The sequence below is a fragment of the Emydura macquarii genome, unplaced genomic scaffold (genome assembly GCF_026122565.2).
Source record: "Emydura macquarii macquarii isolate MOO-44397 ecotype Brisbane River unplaced genomic scaffold, CSIRO-AGI_Emac_v2 contig_2199, whole genome shotgun sequence".
Taxonomy (NCBI): Eukaryota; Metazoa; Chordata; order Testudines; family Chelidae; genus Emydura; species Emydura macquarii.
In genome coordinates, this window is record NW_027132336.1 from 1 (window position 1) to 6,138 (window position 6,138).

Genomic DNA, 6,138 nt, shown 5'->3' on the forward strand with positions numbered 1-6,138 from the left:
AAATTCATAGAATATTAGAGTTGGAAGGGACCTCAGGAGGTCATCTAGTCCAACCCCCTGCTCAAAGCAGGACTAACCTCAGCTAAATCATCCCAGCCAGGGCTTTGTCAAGCCGCAGCTTAAAAACCTATAAGGATGGAGATTCCACCCCCCCCTCACTAGGTAACCCATTCCAGTTTTTCACCACCCTCCTAGTAAAAAACTTTTTCCTAATGTCCAACCTAGACCTCCCGCCCTGCAACTTGAGACCGTTGCTCCTTGTTCTGTCATCTGCCACCACTGAGAACAGCCTAGCCCCATCCTCCCTGGAGCCCCCTTTCAGGTAGTTAAAGGCCGCTATCAAATCCCCCCTCATTCTTCTCTTTTGCAGACTAAACAAGCCCAGTTCCCTCAGCCTCTCCTCATAAGTCCTGTGCTCCAGCCCCCTAATCATTTTTGTTGCCCTCCGCTGCACTCTTTCCAACTTGTCCACATCCTTTTTGTAGTGGGGGGCCCAAAACTGGACACAATATTCTAAATGCGGCCTCACCAATGCCGAATAGAGGGGAATAATCACTTCCTGTGACCTGCTGGCAATGCCCGTCCTAATGCAGCCCAATATGCTATTAGCCTTCTTGACACCCAGGGCACACTGCTGACTCATATCCAGCTTTTTATCCACGGTTACCCCCAGGTCCTTTTCTGCGGAGCTGCTGCCCAGCTCGTCGGTTCCCAGTCTATAGCTGTGCATGGGATTCTTCCTGCCTAAGTGGAGGATTAATGTTGACAGAGTTCCATTGTTCTTCTCGTGTCTTCATTCTTTTCTCTCTCTTTCCCACTTTCATTTCCTTCTCAGTATACTATTTACTCTCTATGGTGTCTCTCCCTTGTTGCTTTTTTAAACTCATCCCATCACCTTGTTATTTTTGCCCAGGGACCTACCCATCTGCCTGCCACATTGTTTGTGGCCATGCTACTACCTCTGTCCTTCCCCCATCCACATATCCCTACACCATTCCCGTTAGCCCCCATGCCAGTATGAGTCAGGTCCTGGAGCCAGGGGAGCTGGTCCACTGGCATCGTCCTAAGATGCATGTGCATAAAGATGAGTTCCTGGAACAGCTATTCTAGAGCTGGTGCCATACTTACGATGCAGTGGCTGCCCTACTCCTCCACTGCGGGCTGGATCTCTCAAGCCTTGTCTATATTGGTAGTGTTGTGTAAGTAAGGGATAGCTACACACCACAGTGAAAAAAACAGGTTGTGCCCACACTGTGGCAGTGAAAGGCTTTGGCAAAGGCTGATGCAGTGGAGAAAGGACCTGCCAGAGGCCCTGCTGCTTGAGTCTTTCTCTGTGTTGGGGAAAGGCTCCAGCAGCGCCCTGCTGCTGGGAGACAACTAGACATTGGAGACACTCTTTGGGTGTGCAGCGAACATGGTGGTGGGTGTTAGGTTGAATCCTTTTAATTGCTTGTACTCAGAGAGAGAAGCCAGCACAAGAACACAGAGAGATGCAACACAGGGAGCGTCTTCATTGAACTAACACTAAAACCAGCCAGGACTGGCTGAGCTATCCTCTAATAGTCTAACTCTATTGCTATGGCAACAAGCTAAGCACACAAAATACACAACATATTCCTCACCCCTTAATGCAAATGCACATTTAACAGAACAATCACTAGCCTGCCTTGTTTCCTGGCTAAACCCCAGGGATTATTCTGCCCAGTAACGTGGCGTTGCCCTAGCTAAAAATCCAGTTGTTGAGGAGGCCTTCTCTCTCTCTCTGTGTAGATGACGGAGGACTTCTGGTGTTCTTTCACCAGAAGGTGTTATTGATGCACCTGACTCCCCTTCTCCATCCAGCTCTGTAGCAGATACTAGCCCCTTCCCTGTTCGAGCACATACAACATCATCATCTCTTCGAGCTACAAGTCCTGAGCCCATTGTTGGACCTGCATCAATAACACCTTCTGGTGAAAGAACACCAGAAGTCCGCCGTCATCTGCCACATTGTAGCCACACTAGATCTTCACACCAGCATTCCGATGCATGGAGACCCGGCTCCCCACTGTCTTGTGGGTAGGTTCTTGAGCTACCGTATGCTTTCTGGTCAATGCACTGAGCTGTTGTGTTTCCTTTGCGGCCAGCTCCATAGAGATTGCAATTTCAATGGCCTTCTGCTAGATGAGCTTGGCCTCTGTCAATAGGCACTTCTGTATTGCTTCATTGTGCAGATCACACACTAACCTATCACTTATGGTGTCATTTAACACATTCACAGTACTCAGCAAGCTTCTTCAGAGTGCTTCAAATTGCACAATTTTTTCACCTTCTTGATTCCTTTTGTGGAACCTAAATCTCTTTGCCATTACCAGAAATTTTGGAGAAAAATGTGCCTCCAATGTCACTGTCAGATTTTGTCTCCGGCTTCTCAGGGTGCACTAAAGTATAGGTTTTCGTTCCTACAACACACAAGAAAATGGGCACCTTCTTTGCATCTGTAATTTAATTTAAAATAACAAAAAGTTGAAAACGTTCAGTATGTGAGTTCCCTTCCTCTAGAGCCTCATCAACAGGTCCCAGGCGCCCTGTAAGTGTAGCCATTGCTTCCCCCCCCCCCCCCCCCCCCGCTTTTTTTAATCTCTCTCTCTCGTTTTTCTTGTCTTTTAGTGTCTTTTATCCATGTGTGTTGGGGGGTCATTCACCCCCCCCAAAAAAAAAAAATTGCTGGTGATTTCCATTCACTAGCACAGCTTTTGTTTCTTTCCCATTCCTAGTCTGTTTGCTTCACTTCGGTCAGAACAAAGAAGAGCCTGTTTTAATCGTCAGTGTAAATAGCCCAGTCCCCACTACAGTAAAAAGGTTTTTGGGTTTTAACTTTTTCGCCAGTGCAGCGCAGGTTGAGCCTATCCTCCAGTGCCTCTTCTGGTATGTTGAATCTTTTTACTTGTGTGTAGAGAGAGCACAGGAGAGATGCAACAGAGGGAGCATCTTTATTGAACTAACATTAACTGAGCTAGCCCCTACCTCTATTGCTAGGGCAACAAGCTAAGATCTCTTGCTATGGCAACTGAGGCAATTAGGCAAGACACAACAGTGTGGGAAGGACTGGGGCTCTGGCCACTGGGGACAACAAGGTCAAGTATGGGTGTAGTTTGATTTTTATTCTAGGGGAGCAGGACCCAGCTGGGCTCCAGCCAGCTCTACAAGGCAGGGCAGCAAGCACCACCGTCTGATTCACCTCAGTGGGCTACCCAAACAACTGTCAGGATTGGAGGTCGGGAGGGGGCTCAACCAAAAATTATAACAGAAAGTGTGTGGCGGGGGAGCACAACTAAAAAAGTCTGAAAACTGCGCTAGCTACAAGCCGGGGGGGGGGGGGGGGGGGGGGGGGGGGGGGGGGGGGGGGGGGCTAAGGGCTATATGCCAGGGGGTTAAGGGTAGCTAGGGGCTGTGTGCAGGTAAGATGGTAGCTAGGGGCCATGGGTAATGCGGGAGGGGGGGGGGGGAAGGTAGCTCAAGCTGCAGCGGGTAGCTGGGCCAGTGATGTTCAGGGTGCAGACAGAGTGGAAGTTGGGACTGTGTAGCTTAGGGGACAGGTTAGGGGCCGAATGCAGACAGTGTGTAGCTCATGGTACTAGGGGAAGGGCAAACGGGCCGTGTGTGGACAGAGGGACAAGCTGGGTGGGAGTTGTGTAATGTGGGGTGCAGGCACAAGGTAGCTAGGAGCTCTGTGTGGGGGGGGGGGGTGCAGGTGGGTATAATTTGGGATTGTGCGCACAGAGGGCAAGCTAGATGCTGTGTGTGTGTGAGAGAGAGAGAGGAGGGTGCAGTGAGAAGCATAGCTAGGGACTGTGTGCGGAGAGGCCTTTAGCACAGGGTGCGGAGTAGCTAGGAGCGGTAGGTGGGCGGGGGTACTGCAGAGAGAGAGGTGTAGCTCACGTTGCAGGAGGAGAGCTGTGTGGCGGCCAGGGTGCACGAAGTGGGTAACTAGGGGCTGTATGCACAGAACTGTGGACCTCAGGCTGTAGATTGGGTGTAGCGGGGTACCTAGGCACCAGGGGTGTGTGTGTGTGTATGTGTGGGGGGGGGGGTGGTTGAGTAGCGAGAGGCTGTGTGCAGGTAGGGGGTTAGCTCACAGGGCAGACAGGGATACCTAGGGCCTGTGTGCGGGGTGGGAGCTCACGGTGAAGGGCGATAGCTAGGGGCTGTGTGCAGGTAGGGTTGCAGCTCAAGGTGCCGGGGGGTGGGTATCTATGCGGCATGGGCAGGGTTGCTGAGGGTGCAAGGAGTGGTGGAGCTAGGTGCTGTGTGCAGGCAGGAGGGCAGCTATGGGTACAGGAAGAGTAGGTGGGGGTAGCCAATGGAGTACCCAAGGGGTGGATGGAGAGGGGTAGCTCACGGGGAGAGTAGCTATGTGCGCTGGGGCAGAGGGTATCTCAGAGCTGGGGTAGAGGTATGTGCAGGCAGGGAGGTAGCTCAGGGTGAAGGGAGTATGAGCACTGTATAGGCACGGTGCATGCAGGGGCGGGGCAGGTGTCTAAGAGCTGTGTGCATAGAAGGGTAAGGCAGGGGGTAGCTAAGGGCAGTGCAGTACAACAGGCATGCAGTTGGGGCTGTGTGAAGGCGGGGGGTAGCTCAGGGTGCAGGACGAGAGTGCGCTAGGGACTGTGTGAGGGCATGTGTAGCTGAGGTGCAGGCAGGGGTGTAACACAAGGTGCAGGGGTAGCTAGGCACTATGGGTGTAGGTGGAGGGGTAGCGAGGTGTTTTGGGTGGGAAGGGGTGTACCTCTGGATGCATGTGAGGGGAGCTAGGTGCTGTGTATGAGCAGAAGGGTCGCTGGGGATGCAGGGAGTAGAGTGGGTGGGGTTGTGTGGCAAGAGGCTCCACCCGCAGGATCGCTGTTCCCCAAGGGCTCAGCTGGGCCCAGAGCTGAGTCCCCACACATGGGCAGGTGTTAAAGGGCAGGGGTGGGAGCCGAGGAGCAGCCACAGCCCAGCAGTGAGAGACAGGGAGAGCACTGTGGCTAGCCACTCCATGGCACCAGCCATCCCACACTGTGGCTCCAGGTTCCCAGCTCTGACCTGGTCAGGGTGCAGCATCTTTGGAGGACGGGGAAGAGATGGGGCTGTCCTGCAGAGTGCCCCGCTTTGGTTAAGTGTTCCCCTCGTGGCCCCCACCTCGTGAAACTGGCCCGCGAGTTGAGCACTGCTGTCAGGGACCATTGGAAGTAGCCTGGCCTGTTAATACCTCTGCAGTCATAGGACAAAAAAAGGGGGCTAGAGTGTTGAAATAAGCCATAAAGCCCATGCCTCTTTTCAGGCCACGATTGGTGGTGTTGGTGTCTAGCAGTTATGATTCTCAGCTACCAGACTCCTCTTGTGAGAGTGTTGTGCAGGTTTCCTGAAGAGGAGAACTGATAGGTCAGCGATAAAGTGATAAAGTGCTCACCCACAGGGTTTTTTTGTTTTGTGTTCTTCTCCTGTGTCCACTCAGGTGAGAGCTTAGTGATTGTCTGGGTTTACCCACAAAGTTGTTAATGGGGCATTTAGTGCACAGGATGAGGTGCACCAGAGGCTTGTGTAGGATTTGTGGCGCTAACCCAGCGAAGGGGGTGTTGCAGTGTTGGTTGGAGAGAGAGAGATTGAGCTGGGTGGAGTGATGAGGAGTGTTTATTTGGTTACAGCTTCTAGTCCACGCATTCCCCTTTGCTTCGCAAGCAACAACGTGAGCGCCGCGTTCACTACTTTACATCTAAAATAATATGTAAATACACACACTTCTACAACACCCCATAAATCCCTATTTGGCGATATACATGGTTATAAAATGAATATGGGTGTATGGGTATAAAATGAATATTAATGGCTTGGGGAGGCATATAATTATATCCGCCCCTGTTTGTTATTTCCCATGAAACTTGCATAGCATACACATTTATCTTAACAGCAGGAATGACCATGAAGTCCCTTAACAAGGTGTCGTGGAAGAAAGATCACACAGCTTCGCTTTTAGGGTTAGATCGACTAGAGCTTTATTTGTGTCACACACACAAACAGCTATAGGGAAGCCCGGGCAGCATGTCTCTGTGCTGATCACTGGCACGTCGCCTTGCTACCAACCAGATACAACGGACATATAGATTTGATTTAGATTCA